Source organism: Schistocerca serialis, chromosome 5, assembly GCF_023864345.2.
Source record: "Schistocerca serialis cubense isolate TAMUIC-IGC-003099 chromosome 5, iqSchSeri2.2, whole genome shotgun sequence".
In the NCBI taxonomy this organism is placed as follows: Eukaryota; Metazoa; Arthropoda; class Insecta; order Orthoptera; family Acrididae; genus Schistocerca; species Schistocerca serialis.
Genome location: NC_064642.1, coordinates 636,170,498 through 636,188,627, shown reverse-complemented (window position 1 = coordinate 636,188,627; position 18,130 = coordinate 636,170,498). Strand labels below are relative to the sequence as shown.

General features: G+C 44.3%; 1 protein-coding gene across 2 annotated transcripts in view; it reads left to right on the top strand.

Moving 5' to 3' along the window:
- Nucleotides 1-18,130, top strand: part of LOC126481330 (muscle, skeletal receptor tyrosine protein kinase-like) — a 617,768-nt gene that overhangs the window by 332,925 nt on the left and 266,713 nt on the right. The gene's annotated exons all lie outside the window — the stretch shown is intronic.

Genomic DNA, 18,130 nt, shown 5'->3' with positions numbered 1-18,130 from the left:
ACGAAAAACGCATGTGAAACCTTGATCTAAAACCTGCCTCATGACTCCCTTGTGTTGTTCAGCGACGAGATACACTTAGCTGGATGTGTGAATAAACAAAACACGGGATATTGAAGTGTCACGGAGCCCCGAGAAGAATTTCGTGAGTAGCCCCTGCATACAGAACGTGTGACTGCTTGGCAAAAGTTAGGTACAATTGGCATTGTTGGTCCACGGGTATTCGAAGAGAGCGCTAGGGCAATTACGGCCACTTCTGAGCGTTGTGCCAAGATAGCTGAGGAGCCTTTTTCTTCCCGAACGTGAACAAATGGATGTGCGGGATGTCTGGTTCCAACTAGTCGGCGCCACGGCTCAGATGAACGTCAATGACTCTCTTGCGCGAACACTTCTCCTACCGCCTCATCTCTTTGAGTGGCTATCTTCAGTGGCCAACAAGCACGACAGATTTAGCTCACTGCGACTTCCTTTTATGGGGCTGCCTTGAATTCTTGCTGTATACAGTAATCCACGGACCCTAGGTGAGCTGCGGAACAATATTCGTGCTGCTGTTGCCAAGATACTGACATATTGGACGAAGTGGACTAAAACTTCCGATACCAACTCTCCGGGTGCACTGAGCACAACATATGTTACCTTAAATATAGCTTTTCAAAACTTTGTTGTTGTGGTCTTCAGTCCTGAGACTGGTTTGATGCAGCTCTCCATGCTACTCTATCATGTGCAAGCTTCTTCATCTCCTAGTACCTACTGCAACCTACATCCTTCTGAATCTGCTTAGTGTATTCATCTCTTGGTCTCCCTCTACGATTTTTACCCTCCACGCTGCCCTCCAATGCTACATCTGTGATCCCTTGATGCCTCAAAACATGTCCTACCAACCGATGTCTTCTTCTAGTCAAGTTGTGCCACAAACTTCTCTTCTCCCCAATCCTATTCAATACCTCCTCATTAGTTACGTGATCTACCCACCTTATCTTCAGCATTCTTCTGTAGCACCACATTTCGAAAGCTTCTATTCTCTTCTTGTCCAAACTAGTTATCGTCCATGTTTCACTTCCATACATGGCTACACTCCATACAAATACTTTCAGAAACGACTTCCTGACACTTAAATCAATACTCGATGTTAACAAATTTCTCTTCTTCAGAAACACTTTCCTTGCCATTGCCAGTCTACATTTTATATCCTCTCTACTTCGACCATCATCAGTTATTTTACTCCCTAAATAGCAAAACTCCTTTACTACTTTAAGTGTCTCATTTCCTAATATAATTCCCTCAGCATCACCCGACTTAATTTGACTACATTCCATTATCCTCGTTTTGCTTTTGTTGATGTGCATCTTATATCCTCCTTTCAAGACACTGTCCATTCCGTTCAACTGCTCTTCCAAGTCCTTTGCTGTCTCTGACAGAATTACAATGTCATCGGCGAACCTCAAAGTTTTTATTTCTTCGCCATGAATTTTAATACCTACTCCAAATTTTTCTTTTGTTTCCTTTACTGCTTGCTCAATATACATATTGAATAACATCGGGGAGAGGCTACAACCCTGTCTCACTCCTTTCCCAACCACTGCTTCCCTTTCATGCCCCTCGACTCTTGTAACTGCCATCTGGTTTCTGTACAAATTGTAAATAGCCTTTCGCTCCCTGTATTTTACCCCTGCCACCTTCAGAATTTGAAAGAGAGTATTCCAGTTAGCATTGTCAAAAGCTTTCTCTAAGTCTGCAAATGCTAGAAACGTAGGTTTTCCTTTTCTTAATCTTTCTTCTAAGATAAGTCGTAAGGTTAGTATTGCCTCACGTGTTCCAACATTTCTACGGAATCCAAACTGATCTTCCCCGAGGTCCGCTTCTACCAGTTTTTCCATTCGTCTGTTAAGAATTCGCGTTAGTATTTTGCAGCTGTGACTTATTAAACTGATTTCAAAACATAATGAAATAAAATTTTAAATATAACAATGTATAGAAAAGAGAATTAAACTGGTATCTCCAATATCCTTTGTTTGATGTTTATTTATACACTGAAAAGTCAAAGTAACTGGTACATCTGCCTAATATCGTGTAGGGCGCCGCGAGTACGCAGAGCGCAGCAACACGAGGTGGCATGGAGAAGACTAATGTCTCAAGTAGTGCTGGAGGGAATTTACACCATGAATCCTGCGGGACTGTCCATAAATCCGTAAGAGTACGAGGGTTTGGAGATCTCATGTGAACAGCACATTGCAAGGTATCCCAGATATGCTCAATAACGTTAATGTCTGAGGAGTTTGGTGGCCAGCGGAAGTGTTTAAACTCAGGAGAGTGTCCCTGGAGCCACTCTGTAGCAATTCTGAACGTGTGGGGTGTCGCATATCTGTACACGTCCATCCACTCGATACCATTTGAAACGAGACTCATCCGACCAGGCAACATGTCTCAGTAATCAACAGTCCAGTGTCGGTGCTTACGGGCCCTGGAGAGGCGTAAAGCTTTGTCTTGTGTAGTCATCAAGAGTTCACGAGTGGGCCTTCGGCTCCGAAAGCCCATATCGATGACCTTTCGTTGAATGGTTCGCACGCTGACACGTGTTGATGCCGCAGCGTTAAAATCTACAGCAATCTGCGGAAGAGTTGCACTTCTGTCACGTTGAACGATTGTCTTCAGTCGTCGCTGGTCCCGTTCTTGCAAGACTTCTTTCCGGCCGCAGCGATGTCGGAGATTCGATGTTTTCCCGGCTTCCAGACATTCACGGTACTCTCGTGAAATGGTTGTACGGGAGAAACCTCACTTCATCACAACCTCGGAGACGCTGTGTCCCACCGCTCGTGCGCGACTATAACACTACGTTAAAACTCACTTAAATCTCGATAACCTGCTACTGTAGCAGCAGTAACGGATCCAACAACTGCGCTGCGTTGCGTTGCGTCGTGATTCACGTGCAGTCCATGCACGGTCGATGTAGGTTAGACTCTTGTTGCAGATTCGTACAGTTTAAAATTGCGGATTTCATTTATCGTAGATTTACCAAAATGGAGAACTATAGGGCAGATGGGTGCCAATCAGTAAAAGAGCTGCTCCTATTAATGCGAATAATGCAAATGCATGTTCGGTTCATTTTCTCCCCGAAGATTGTGAACGAAACTTAATAAAAGTTATCTTCTGGAACGGCCTCTGAAAAGAAAATTATAGGGTGACGTTTTGCCGTCACAAAGAGTCCAAACGGTATGGAGTTGCATTCGAGGTTATCGCAAGCGCCAGGAAGGGCACCGTACAGGTAGTTGCCAGCTATTTATTCTCCTTAGAAACACGTTTTGGAATTATTAGCAATTACAACGTTTGATTCATACAGCATCAGAGCCGAAAGTCACGCAGCGGATGAAATCAAGGAAGTCTGTTAGCTAGGCTGCAAAATAACTCATGACGAACGAAGAATGGAAGACATGAAAAGCAGATTAGCACTGGCAAAGAGGACATTTCTGGCATTCATTTGAGGAATTAATTATGAGAACGTAAGTTTGGAGCACAGCATTGTAAGGTAGTAAAACATAGACTGTGGGAAAATCGGAAAAGAAGAGAATCGAAGCATTTAAGATGCAGTGCTACAGATGAATGTTGAAAATTAGATGGACTTACAAGATAAAGAATTAGAAGGTTGTCTGGAGAACAGGCAAAGAAAAGAATATATCGAAAACACCGACAAGGAGGAGGGATAAGATTATAAGACATCTGGCAAGGCATCAGGGAATAGCCTCCATGGTAAAAACTTTATTCGGTAAAAACTGCACAGGATCACAGAGATTGGGATATATCCAGGAAATAACTGAGGACGCAGGTTGCAAGTGCTGTTCCGAGACGAAGTGGTTGGCACAGGAAGAGATTTCGCGGCGGGTGACATCGAACCAGTGAGAAGGCTGATGACTAATAATAATGATAATAATAACGATAGTCTCAAATAATTTTTTTATTAACAGGTAACATCAGTGAGAGACAGTGAAAATAGAAGAGTACGAAAGAAATTACGTTTGAGTAGTCGACCAGTGCTGAGATAGTTCTTGACTTAGACGTTACTGCTAATGAGGAAATAAACATTAAAAATAGACATTAAAAATTGAAATGCAAGTGCTGAGGAAAGAAAAATATACTTTGAAAAGAAGAAATAAGCCAAATATCGAAGAACGTTGTGGGAGTAAATAGATGTTGTTCTTCTGCAATAAAACAACAAAAATGAGGTAATGTAAATATCATTCTGTCTCAGTCTTACACACCAAGCCATAGTCAGTCTTTACTTACAATTGTTAATAAAAAAAGTTGAACTGTGGACCCAAACATATTACCAGCGGAGGCCAAGATTTCGGTTCGCGAGGCCAAACCGCTCGGGTTCGCTTCAAATTTCCCCCACCGCTACGCCAACGCACTCTGAGTCCGTGGAGGGCGAAGAGGGGAAAACATTAAATGCGCCACATTTAAATGGCAAGTGCCGTCGCTCTGCATGCGACTTGATTTTATATTTCGCATTTCTCAACAGCACAGATCATAAACGAAATAAATTTTCAGTATTAATTATTTTTGGCGCGCTGAAGCCATAATACAAGTTTTGTGTGGTATAAACTGTCGACATACGGACAGACGCAGACAATTTCATAGTTTCGCTCAGTCTGACACGTAATGGTGATTTATTTAGTTTCACAATCGAAAAAAGGTCTTTAAAACAAATATGTCGATCGATATATTGCAGTACTTTTGCAGCCTCATTATGGAGACTTGAAAAATATACCTGAGGAAAGCAATGTAGACGTCTTGGACAATTTCAACGTAAAAAGATTTGTCACTGAAACTGGAATTACCTTGCAGATCAGTTAGTTACGCATGCACATGCGTAGGGCGCTTTCACTGCAACGGCAAACGGTCTCGAACACAGCTCGAAAAAGATGTAAGACTGACAGTGTCCGCAAAATCTTTATAAACTATCCTTTTAATTATTGTAAGGCCATAATGACTTCTTCAAACCTCGCCCTTTCTTGAACGCCTGTCAGCTTTGTGATCTGGACTGTCTTCGTCATAGTGTCCCTTCTAAAGAGCAATTTTCTTTTTAAATCCATCCCCGTTAAATCACAAAGAAGCTACCTTGCGATGTTTTACTATGGGGAGTGTCCATTTAGAATTCGAAGCCTGGAATTCATTCCAGACATTCTAATTTTCGTTTCTGCACTCATTTTTCCTCCATAAATTTACGATAGCAAGCTTTAAATTGAAAAGTCAATGCAGCCATACATTTTGACTTAACCGACGTAATTTGCAGTTATACATGAAGCCTCCATACACTTCGTTCAGTTCCAATGAAAACTGTCGCAGTTGACAATGGCATAATGGGTGTGACTTCAGACATTTTACTATTCGTAGCACTCGTTTCTTCAAGTGCCCCATGCCTGCAAATGTAGCATAAAGTACTTCCTGATGTAGATGACAATGAATCTTGTCTGTTGAGCTTTGAAGTTTTCTGCTCTTTATAGTCGTCTAAATGTTTAAATGCTCTCTGAATGGTAGTGCAATGCTGTTTCATAGCAAATAAGCAGTACCTATCGCTGATGCGAAATGAAGAATTCTCATCCCTTTCTTCTGTCATTCCGATTCATCTTAAAGAATTGTGGCGACATATCGCTAGACTACCTCTTTTTGTGCAAACAGCTACGGGACCTGTCAACGTCCTTCAGACTACGAATAAATAGCGAAGGGAAAACATCGCTGACTCCACGATGCCACAGAGCAATGCTAAATGAAATGCCGCGCTGTTCCGGCTACTTCCGAAAAGGACCGAACAAACCCGACTGACAAGCCGCGCCTTGGTACGCCGGCAACCCGCACATGTTACCCACGTGAAGTTTGGCACATCACTGCCGGCCCTGATATTACTAATGCTCATATCCTAAGAGCTTCCTTACCCAAAGCTTGTATCTCCTTGCATAAGAACTGTTTGATAATTTAAAAATAACTAAACTGTATCGTTATAGATCACACTGAAGACGCCTTAGAGCGAGAAAAAGGAGAAAAGCGTCTGGGAAAAACAAAATCAAGCTGCAACAAGAAAATGCGGTTTTATTTCCAAAACAAGTATTTCTGTGCTTGCTGCGGAGGATGATCACGCAAACAAATTTGTTGTCTCTTTGGACTGCACAGTGACCTAAAGAATATGGAAGCTTGACTCTTTTTAACTTCCAGGCTAAGGCAGACTGTTTGGAGAACATTTTTTTTCTAAAATTCGCGGTCTGGTCGCATTTTACAACAAAACAACACCTTTCGAATTGGAAAACAGAATGCCTCTTCTAATACCGACTGGAAATACATAAATCATCATCTTGTCGGTTAATACATCCATTATGGAGCGTACTAGCGACGTGCCGTCACGGAAAAAAAAACTGAATAGAACCAGCAATTTGTGTATCAACGTAACTGTAAATATGGCAGCTGATTTGGATTGCATTAATTTCAGCAAACAAGAACCTGATTTGTTGCAATTTCCTGTGATGACCCAGGAAGCAGCGATGACTGCGATTCCCAAGATGCACTGAAATCTCTTACCGGTTTCATTGCACTTAAATGCAAGCATATTGACGGTTCCTTGAGTTCACTCTCAGAGATACTTTTTCCGGTTTCAGATTACATTATCGGTAATGACTCGATTTCCGTAATCTCCAAAGGTGAATGCACTTCTCCAGATGACTGGTTCAATAAAATGGTTCAAATGGCTCTGAGCACTATGCGACTCAACTTCTGAGGTCATCAGTCGCCTAGAACTTAGAACTAATTAAACGTAACTAACCCAAGGACATCACACACATCCATGCCCGAGGCAGGATTCGAACCTGCGACCGTAGCGGTCACGCGGTTCCAGACTGAAGCGCCTTTAACCGCACGGCCACACCGGCCGGCCACTGGTTCAATAAAATTAAGGAGTTTGCAGTAGTTTTCTCGGTTTTAATGGGCGACATGTAGCTACGTGTGACGGAGTGACGCAAAAATTAATTTCTACTATAGCCTGAAAGTTTCCCGAAATGCATCCCAAAGTGTTTTGTCTCTACGTAATGGCAAGCATCTTCATTAGAATAAGGCGCCTGAACACAAAAGTTAAAACACAAAACATGAAAAACTCTTGCCGCGAAGAAAAATCTTCTGTGAGTTGCGTCGTCATTTTCCTGGGCTACATGACGTGGTAAGTCTTTGAAAGTGGCTACTGTTATACCATACAATTGTTTATTTCTTATAATTTTAGATCTAAGCGACGCATAATAAAGTGCCTCAGTAGTTAATAACACATAATTCATATAGTTGGTTGCTGAACCCTTGAGGTAGAATAGTACTTCTGATGAAGTCATAAGCGTTAGCCAATAGCAGCACCACCTCCCGGGACGGACTACCTGATAGTTTCTGGATGTCTGATAGTCCATGACGTTTATTGCCACTTCCATAAATTTCCTGATGTGTGATCTTGTGACTGTAGCTAGCTCTTCATCTCCAGATCTTTTTATCTCTTTCTTATTTCTAAATTTGTGACCCATATATACTTTTTCACTTTACTACTGTGCTCTATATATTACTGTTATTTTTGTTTTTATTGAGTTTAATTACTAAACAACCTGTTTCGCTTGCCCAATCTTAATTTTGATATTACTACACACTTTTCGTTCGCAGATAGCGGTTGTTGTTGTTGTTGTTGTTGTTGTTGTGGTCAGGAGACGTTTTATGTACTTCTACAAGCTGCTCTCTCTGGAGCAAGCCTCTTCAACTCCATATACCTACTGCGACTAGCACCCATTTGAATCGGCATACTGTACATATCTCTTCGTCTCCCTCTATTATTTTTAGCCCTCCACCCTTACCTCTATTAGCAAATTGACCATTCGCTGATGTGACAGACTGATTACCATCAATGCATTCCTACCTTTACCCAAGTTGTGCAATGAATTTATTTTTACCCAGATAGATTCAGTACCTCCTTATTAGTTATTCGATCTACCCACCTAATCTTCAGCTTTCTTCAGTAGCACCACATTTCAAGTTGTTCTATTCTCTTCTTGTCTGAATTGCTTGTCGCCCACGTTCCATTTCCGTACAAGGATACACTACAGAAAAAAGCTTCCTAATACTTAAATTTATTTTCGATGTTAACTTTTTCTTCCTCAGAAACAGTTTTCATGTATTTACAGTCTACATTTTATATTCTCTTTACTTTGGCCTTCATCAGTTATTTTACTGCCCAAACAGCAACACTTATCTACTACTTTTACTGTCCCATATCCTAATATAATTCCCTCAGCATCACCTGATTTAAGCCGATTACATTCTGTCACCCTTGTTTTGTTTTTGTTAATGTTCGTCTTACGTCCTCCTTTCAAGGCACTGTCCATTAAGTTCAGCTACACTACCAAGCCGTTTGCTGTCTCTGACAGAATTACAATGGCATCGGTAAACCTCAAAGTTTGTATTTCTTCTCTCCGAACTTAAATTTCCTCTAAAGATTTGTTCTTGGTTTCCTTAGTTGCTTGTTCAATGTAGAGATTAAATAGCATCTCACAACCTCACTCCACCCACCGGTTCCCATTGATGTCCTTCCACTCTTACAGCTACCTCCTACTAAAAGTTGTTAATGACTTTGCGCTCCCTGTACTTTATGTCTGGTACCTTCAGAGTTTCAAACAAATGTATTCCAGTCAAAACTGTCAACAGCTTTCTCTGAATATAAAAATGCTAGAATCGGAGGTTTGCCTTTCTTTTTAACCTATCTTCTAAGATAAGTTGTAGGGTCTGTATTTCCTCATATGTTTCTACATTTCTCCGGATCACAAATTGATCTTTCTCGATGTAGTCGTATAGAAGTCCTTCTATTCCTACATAAAAAATTCCTATCAGTATTTTGCAACCTTAACTTTGAGTCATCTGTTTCTGATTGGTTTAATGCGGTCCAGCACGAACTATTCACCTGTTAGTAGCAATTGCACCCTATGTCCTAAATTATTTGCTGGATATATTCCTAGCTCTGCCTTCCATTGCAGCTTCTCCCTCTACAGCTTCCTCTAGTACAATGGAGGCTAATCCTTGCTGTCTTAACAAATGTCTTATCATACCCTCCATCCTTCTTGTCGGCCGGCCGAAGTGGCCGTGCGGTTAAAGGCGCTGCAGTCTGGAACCGCAAGACCGCTACGGTCGCAGGTTCGAATCCTGCCTCGGGCATGGATGTTTGTGATGTCCTTAGGTTAGTTAGGTCTAACTAGTTCTAAATTCTAGGGGACTAATGACCTCAGCAGTTGAGTCCCATAGTGCTCAGAGCCATTTTTGTTCCTTCTTGTCAGTATTTTCCATGTGTTTCATTCTTCATTGATTTTGCAGAGCACCTCCTCCTTCCTTATCAGTACACCTAATTTTCATCATCTTTCTATAGCATCACATCTCAAACGCTTTGATTCTCTACTGTTCCAGTTTTGCCACACCCTATCTTTCACAACCATACAACGCCGTGCTCCAAGTGCACACTGTCGGAAATATTTGATTCGTATTAAGGCCTATGTTTGACACTAATGGGCTTCTCTTGGCCATGAATACCCTTCTTATCACTGCTACTTTGCTTTTTATGTCCTCCTTGCTCCGTCCGCCGAGTTCTTTCGCTTCCCAGTAGCAAGATTTCTTAACTTCATCTACTTCATGGTCCCAAATTTTGACGTTAAGTTTTTCGCTAATCTCGTTGCTCCTCATTACTTGGTTTACCTTCGGTTTACGATTTACTCATCTTCTGTTATATTCATTTCTTTCCGCATGTCCTTTAATTCTCATACACTACCACTGATAACAGCAATTCCGTCAACTAATCTTGTCACTGACATTTTTTCACCCTCAATTTTGATCACGCTTTTGAAACTTTCTTTTGTTTCTGTCATTGTTCCCTCACTGCATTGAATTAATAATAATGATGAGGTTCAAATGGCTGTGAGCACTATGGGACTCAACTACTGAGGTCATTAGTCCCCTAGAACTTAGAACTAGTTAAACCTAACTAGCCTAAGGACATCACAAACATCCATGCCCGAGGCAGGATTCGAACCTGCGACCGTAGCGGTCTTGCGGTTCCAGACAGCAGCACCTTTAACCGCACGGCCACTTCGGCCGGCAATAATAATGATGAAAGGCTGCATATCTGTCTTACACCTTTTTAAAACCAACCTCCTCGTCCTTGTTCTTTTATTCTTGTTATTCCCTCTTGGTTCCTGTACATTGCCCATATTTCACTACAGCTTACACCAAAGTTTCTCAGGGTTTCGAACATTATCGTCTTATATTCTCGAACGTTTTTACAAGGCCTACAAATCCTTCGAATGTGAGTTGATTTTTATTACGTCTTGCTTCGTTTATCGAGCGCAACGTGAAAACTGTTCCTGGTGCCTTTACATTTCCGAGTGCCAAACTAATTGTCATCCAACAGATGACAATCAGTCAGTTGGCGCCCAAATCGAAGCGACCTTTCATATACAACTATTGTCAGTTGTTTTCATAGCGTAGATGATAGTGCAAGAGACTGCTCAGCCTTTGGCTCGGTTTCGGTCCTTATTACGGTCTTACGTCCAATTTTTTTTATCGCTTTCTTGTTCGGTTGTAGGAAACGAAACGAAAAACACGTATGGCGACAGTCTGTGGCGCGCTGGTTCAATTTACACGTGCAACGACCTGATTGGCTAACTTCAATGCTGATTAACTCCTAAACGGTGCAAGGTATGTAATTTTTTCATTAACCATTATTTCTCAGCACAGCATAGCCCGAGCACCGTTACAAGCTTTTCAGGTTCCTTCTGACCACCTTGTATAGGCATACTGTTCAGTGCTACAGTGCATGATAGAGGGTATGACTTCCACATTCAAGGAATATGTTGCGTAGAATGTATTTAGATGTAGAACGTTGCCGCCCTTCGCCCCCCCCCCCCCTCCCTTTCTCCCTCAATCATCCCATTTTTATCTCCATTGTAATCTGCCAATCAGATACTTATCCCTATTTTATTTGAGCAATTACCTCTGCAGAAATATCCACCACACTGAAACTTTCTCGCAGATTAAAACTGTGTGTAAAACCGAGACTCGAACTCTGGACATTTGCCTTACGTGGGCAAGTGCTCCACTAACTGAGCTACCCAAGCACGACTCACGACCCGTCCTCACAGCTTCAATTCTGTCAGTACCTCGTCTCCTGCCTTCCAAACTTCACAGAAGCTCTTCTGCGAAACTTGCAGAACTAGCACTCCTGGAAGAAAGGATATTGCGGAGACATGGCTTAGCCACAGCCTGGGGGATGTTTCCAGAATGAGATGTATCCTTTCTTCCAGGAGTGCTAATTCTGCAAGTTTCGCGGAAGAGCTTCTGTGAAGTTTGGAAGGCAGGAGACGAGGTACTGGCAGAATTGAAGCTGTGAGGATGGGTCGTGAGTCGTGCTTGGGTAGCTCAGTTGGTAGAGCACTTGCCCACGAAAGGCAAAGGTCCCGAGTTCGAGTCACGGTCCGGCGCACAGTTTTAATCTGTCAGGAAGTTCCATATCCGTCTCTCAGATGTCACACCATTTGGAAACGTCCTATTGTTTTGTGTAAGAGTATTACTGTGGCTGAGTGCACCAGCGCACAAGACACCTCCCCGGTTGGGTCCCTGCCACTTGCCGCCTCCAGGCAGTAAACAAACTCCCCCTTTGTTCCGGGCGCGTAAAAGCGGGGCCCTTAACGCTGCCGAGAGAGAGGAGCACCCCCTAGCGGCGGAGACCGCACCAGCTGGAGCTGACGGCGAACACCCGGCCAGGAAAAACAATTGGGAGGGATCGAGTGTCGGCCGGCCCTGGGTCTCCAACTGTGGCAGCCGTGGAGCGGCACGTGCGCCCCTAGCGGCGGCTGCCCTCATTAGGCCTCTGGTACAGCGGACGCGCCGTAACGAGGTGTCTGCAGATAGCTCGGCCACGAGCAGCGACGAAAAACGTAGCCCCTCCTCCTCCTGCTGCTGCCCCTCGGTGACAGCAGATAAGGGGACGGCAGCGGGGAAACGGGTCACTGGGGCCACAGACGACCGGCAAGGCCAATGCCAACATGTTTTGTTGTCAAAATCTTGTGGAGCTCCGGGTGGAGTCATCTAGTGGGCCAACCATAGCGCCATTTGATTTCCCCCTTCAAGTTAGACGAGTTTTGTTATTTGCAGTTTTTTGGTTTGATGCTTATTTCGTGAGATATTTGGCCCGGTGACTATCAGTGGACCACCACGTATATTGGATACAGTTTGATCATTTAACTGAAAAAGAAAAGTTGGGTGCGTACGCGATTCGAACATTGGCGAGTCTGCATGTCAGTCCCTCACGGCATTTCCTCATCTCAATGAACTAATGGGGCCGTTCCGGCACAGCGCCGAGTTCTGTGTCTTCAACTGAGATGAGGAATCGTATGTCAACCACCAAGTGCGGCTTTTTTTTTTTTCACTGGCAGCTGCCCTAGTTTGAGTTAAGTGCACTGACAAAATTAATATAATGCAGAACAGAAGACAAAATTAATGCTCTGTCACATGGAGAGCAGTTTAGCTTTCGGAAAGATAGTGGCACCAGGGAGGCAGTTCATATATTGCGCTTCGGAATACAACCATGACTGAAGAAATGTCAAGACATGGTCACAGATTATTTGGTGGTTACAATGTCTATGGTTATACAGTGTCTGAATCTTCCCATTACAGTGTCCTATAGACATGAGTGCATGTCTCAAGGAACACTTTTCTGACGAACTAGAACTTTTCCGTGGACTATAAAACGTTCTGATCCACAGTCTGCACTTCTATAGACTCGTGTCTTTAATTCTAACTTTTGCAGTTGTGTCATGTAATCTATTATCGATCTTAATTTCCTTACAGGCTGCACCCTGGAATGTTTATGTATTTCTTTGTGAGTAATGTAGCCGTTTTGTATTGTTGATAAGCGCTCTCCTCAAAAAACAATCTTTTGCCACTTATAATCTCTATGTCCTACCCATATCTTACGACCTCGCTGTTTCTTGCCTTTCCTGTCAGCGCATTAAAGTCAACTATCAGGCATATCTCTTACTTCCGATTAAAGTCACATACAATTTCCTCTTTGATTCTGTCATCAGCGTCATCTGTCGGTGCATTCTCCTTACTTATTACTACGAGGGGCGTCCAATAAGTAAGGCAACAAACTTTTTCTCTCGGCCAAAAATCTGAATTTTTTGTGGGACATCGTTTAATGTTCCGCTTCAGCCCCTATAGTTTCAAGAAATTCCGATAGGTGGCGGCGCTGTATGTAGCATTAAAAATGGCGTCTGTAGCGGAGGAGCGTTCCAAGCAGCGAGCTGTCATTGAGTTTCTTTTGGGGGCAAAAACCGAGCATCGCAAATATTCTACGGAGGCCTCACACTGAAAAACACACCGTTAGTCGCTGGGTTCGGCGTCGCACAAACTTGTCCCATCTCCCGCGTGCCGACGTACCGCATACATCAGTGACTCCTCCAATGTTGGAACGTGCGGAGACAGTATTCGAGGTGCTCGACGGATCACAAACAAACCCCTCACTGCGGTCGTCTGGCTGGAAAGACAAAGATGGCAGTTGCGATACAGGGAGGCCAAGTAGAGATTCCAGAAGGAGTTACGCGAAGTGAGAATACGTAGCTGGGAAAGCTACGTGCTGAACCAGTTGGCCTTACATCCGTGGGGTCTCCCTTATAAATTAGTAAGGGAAAAAATCCGCTCTCCCCTGGAGTTATCAACAGTCAGGCGAGGGGATGGGATGACGGAGTCTTGGCAGGAAACTGCTGAGGTCCTTCTCCAATCCCTGCTGCCTGACGACAATGCGGATGGAGAAACCGAAAGCCAGAAGCAACTGCGTGACGCATATCTAGAGGATTATAACAACAACACGGCAGTCTACCCATTCTCGGAAGAGGAAGTGGCTGCACAAATAAGATCCCTAAAAAGATGGAAAGCTCCAGGACCAGACGGCATTGTGGCTGAGGTGGTGCAATTTCTGGCACCCCAGTTAGTCGCGCCACTGACCCACCTATTCAACGAGTGTCTTAGACAAAGAAGGTTTCCCAAGAGGTGGAAAACCGTGAACGTGATAATAATTAAAAAAGGACCGGAGAAAGATCCAACCGAAGTTAAATCTTACAGGCCAATCTGCCTATTGGACCTATTCGGGAAGCTCCTGGAGAAACTGCTGGCTGACAGATTGATGGCTCACTGGGTACAGTGGGGGATGAGCAGCAGGCAGTTTGGCTTCAGGCCGGGGCGGTCGGCATCTGATGCCATCGCTCTGGCGGCTGAGGTCTGTGGCTCGACCCCGCATAAGTACGTCGTCGGCATCATGGTGGATATCAGTGGCGCCTTTGACAACGTGTGGTGGCCTTCGCTCTTCTCCTGTTTACGGGAGAAAGAGTGTCCAGGGCCGCTTTATGGGTGTCTGAGGAGCTATTGTAAGGACAGGGAGGTTCGGCTATCATCCCCTAGCGGGAGAATTGGAAAAGTAATCACCAAGGGGAGTCCCCAAGGCTCTGTTCTGGGGCCCCTGTTCTGGGATATCCACATGGAACCATTACTAGACGAACTGCAACAAAGTGAAGAAGTGCTAGAGGTGATAGCCTACGCAGATGACCTCCTCCTGCTGGTCGGCGGTCGTAGCCGAGAGGACATCGAGCCAAAGATCGAAAGGGGCATTGAAAAACTGCACCAATGGTGCCTTAACACGAAGATGAAAATATCTCCTACCAAATCCACATATTTACTGCTAAAAGGTCAGCGTATCAGGAATCCCACTGTCAGAATTGATGGCTCACCAGTTCTTCGGCGACGAGAGGCGCGATACCTGGGAGTCATAATTGACGAGAGATGGAACTTTGGAAAACACATAGAAACCGTAACTCAGAGAGCCCTCCAGTTACTAAATAATCTCATTTCCATTGGACATAAACGATTTCATCTCCCCCCTCATCTCATCAAGCCCTATCACAATAGCATCTTGACCTCAGTAGTGGGTTACGGCTCGGGAGTCTGGGCGCACAGGCTCACGCGGGTCGTGCCCGCCATGTTGGTGAGAAGAGTCCAAAGATACATGATTCTAAGATCAGTAGGGGCCTACAGGACATCACCAGGGGGAGCTCTGTTAGTTATAATGGGGCTCTGCCCGTTAGATATCAAAATACGTGAACAAGCGGCATGGTATTGAGCTAAAAAAGGGAACGGGGAAAAAATAACAGATATCATGGGTGTGAGAGTAGAAGATAAGACGGAAATAAGAAACAGAGGGGAGGAACTGTGGCAGAGGAATTGGGAGGAAGATGAAACGGGGAGAAGAACATTCCAGTTTTTACCTGATGTTAAAGAACGCGGGACCATGAAATATTTTGAACCTACATGAGGACTCATCCACTTTCTCACTGGTCATGGACCCTATCCGACATACTTATGTCGGTTTGGGAAAAGGGCAACCCCCGAGTGTGACAGTGGCGCGGTGGAAGGAACTCCTGATCATGTGGTTTTCGAGTGCCCTCTCTTCAACGACGTGGCGACAACACTCAGAAACAGACTTCCAAACAACGAGACATACAATCTCCTAAGACAAGAAGACACTTTCCATACCCTGAATGCTCTGGCAGAAGAGGTATTGCGAAAAGTCTTAATAGAATACTTGAGGGATCAAGAATAAACACCGAACTCTTTAACCAACCGATTAAGACCTGATCCCAATCCCATACCGCCTGTGCGTGGAATGGCCGACTTCCATCAGAGATTAGGGGGGTGGGATCAATCACACCTATCACGACAAGCACCAACTATGACGTAGGTTAAGTTAGTAGTAGTAGGACTTAGTTTAGAATACTAACATAGGAAACTGCAGCGATTACTAACCTTGGCCGGCCCAATGCCAGGGGCAGGCTCCCCGGGGTTAGCTCGAGGAGCCTGGCCACTCCAAGTAGGTTTGTATTTACTGGCACACCTGTGACGCTGCAGTTAGTAGTCATTTCTAGGTTAGAAGTAGGTAAAACTAAACTGCCCATTGTTGTTGTAGGAATCTAACACTACTTTAGAAACTTAAATAGTAGCTCACTAACAAAAAATTGTAATCTAAGCTGCAAAAACTTAGTCTTATGGAACAATTAATGGCCCACTAATCATGTTGGGAGGTGGGCCAAATATGTATAATTAGTATTGTTGTGTCAATAATTTTTTTTTTTTTTTAAACCCTCACTGCTCAACTAGGCGTCTCTGTTGGTTGTGCTTACATACTCGTCCACCAGATCAGTACACAAAGGTGTTTGACCGCTGGGTTCTTCTCCATCTGACAGAAGATCATAAAAAGAAAATAAGGGAAATCTGTGCGGAATTCCTTGCGCGCTACGAGGTTGATCGTGATAATTTTTTGTGGCGGTCTCAAAACTTCACTGAACTGTTCGTCCTCATCCATCCTATGGATCAGATCTCGCATCTTCCATATGTTCGACCGAATGAAGGATAAGCTTCGAGGGAAGGAGTACGTGGATAATGGTAGGTGATGCTGCAAGACGTTGGTTCCGATGTCGACCAGTAGTGCGGGCATACAGGCCAACTAAGGTGGCGTAAGGCATCCTATTGAACGGAGATAGACGGCCGGTGTGGCCGAGCGGTTCTAGGCGCATCAGTCGGGAACCGCGCGAACGCTACGGTCGCAGGTTTGAATCCTGCCTCGGGCATGGATTTGTGTTATGTCCTTCGGATAGTTAGGTTCAAATGGCTCTGAGCACTATGGGACTCAACTTCTGAGGTCATTAGTCCCCTAGAACTTAGAACTTCTTAAACCTAACTAACCTAAGGACATCACACACATCCATGCACGAGGCAGGATTCGAACCTGCGACCGTAGCAGTCGCGCGGTTCCAGACTGTAGCGCCTAGAACCGCTCGGCCACTCCGGCCGGCGGTTAGTTAGGTTTAAGTACGAGGTGCATTCAAGTTCTAATGCCTCCGATTTTTTTTCTAATTAACTACTCACCCGAAATTGATGAAAGTGGCGTTACTTCTCGACGTAATCGCCCTGCAGACGTACACATTTTTCACAACGCTGACGCCATGATTCCATGGCAGCGGCGAAGGCTTCTTTACGAGTCTGTTTTGACCACTGGAAAATCGCTGAGGCAATAGCAGCACGGCTGGTGAATGTGCGGCCACGGAGAGTGTCTTTCATTGTTGGAAAAAGCCAAAAGTCACTAGGAGCCAGGTCAGGTGAGTAGGGAGCATGAGGAATCACTTCAAAGTTGTTATCACGAAGAAACTGTTGCGTAATGTTAGCTCGATGTGCAGGTGCGTTGTCTTGGTGAACGTTTTTGTTGGAGTGCAGGAAGGAATTTGTTCTTCAAAACATTTTCGTAGGATGCACCTGTTACCGTAGTGCCCTTTGGAACGCAATGGGTAAGGATTACGCCCTCCCTGTCCCAGAACATGGACACCATCATTTTTTCAGCACTGGCGGTTACCCGAAATTTTTTTGGTTGCGGTGAATCTGTGTGCTTCCATTGAGCTGACTGGCGCGTTGTTTCTGGATTGAAAAATGGCATCCACGTCTCATCCATTGTCACAGCCGACGAAAAGAAAGTCCCATTCATGCTGTCGTTGCGCGCCAACATTGCTTGGCAACATGCCACACGGGCAGCCATGTGGTCGTCCGTCAGCATTCGTGGCACCCACCTGGATGACACTTCTCGCATTTTCAGGTCGTCATTCAGGATTGTGTGCACAGAACTCACAAAAATGCCAACTCTGGAGGTGATCTGTTCAACAGTCATTCGGCGATCCCCCAAAATAATTCTCTCCACTTTCTCGATCATGTCGTCAGACCGGCTTGTGCGAGCCCGCGGTTCTTTCGGTTTGTTGTCACACGATGTTCTGCCTTCATTAAACTGTCGCACCCACGAACGCACTTTCGACACATCCATAACTCCATCACCACATGTCTCCTTCAACTGTCGATGAATTTCAATTGGTTTCACACCACGCAAATTCAGAAAACGAATGATTGCACGCTGTTCAAGTAAGGAAAACGTCGCCATTTTAAGTATTTAAAACAGTTCTCATTCTCGCCGCTGGCGGTAAAATTCCATCTGCCACAC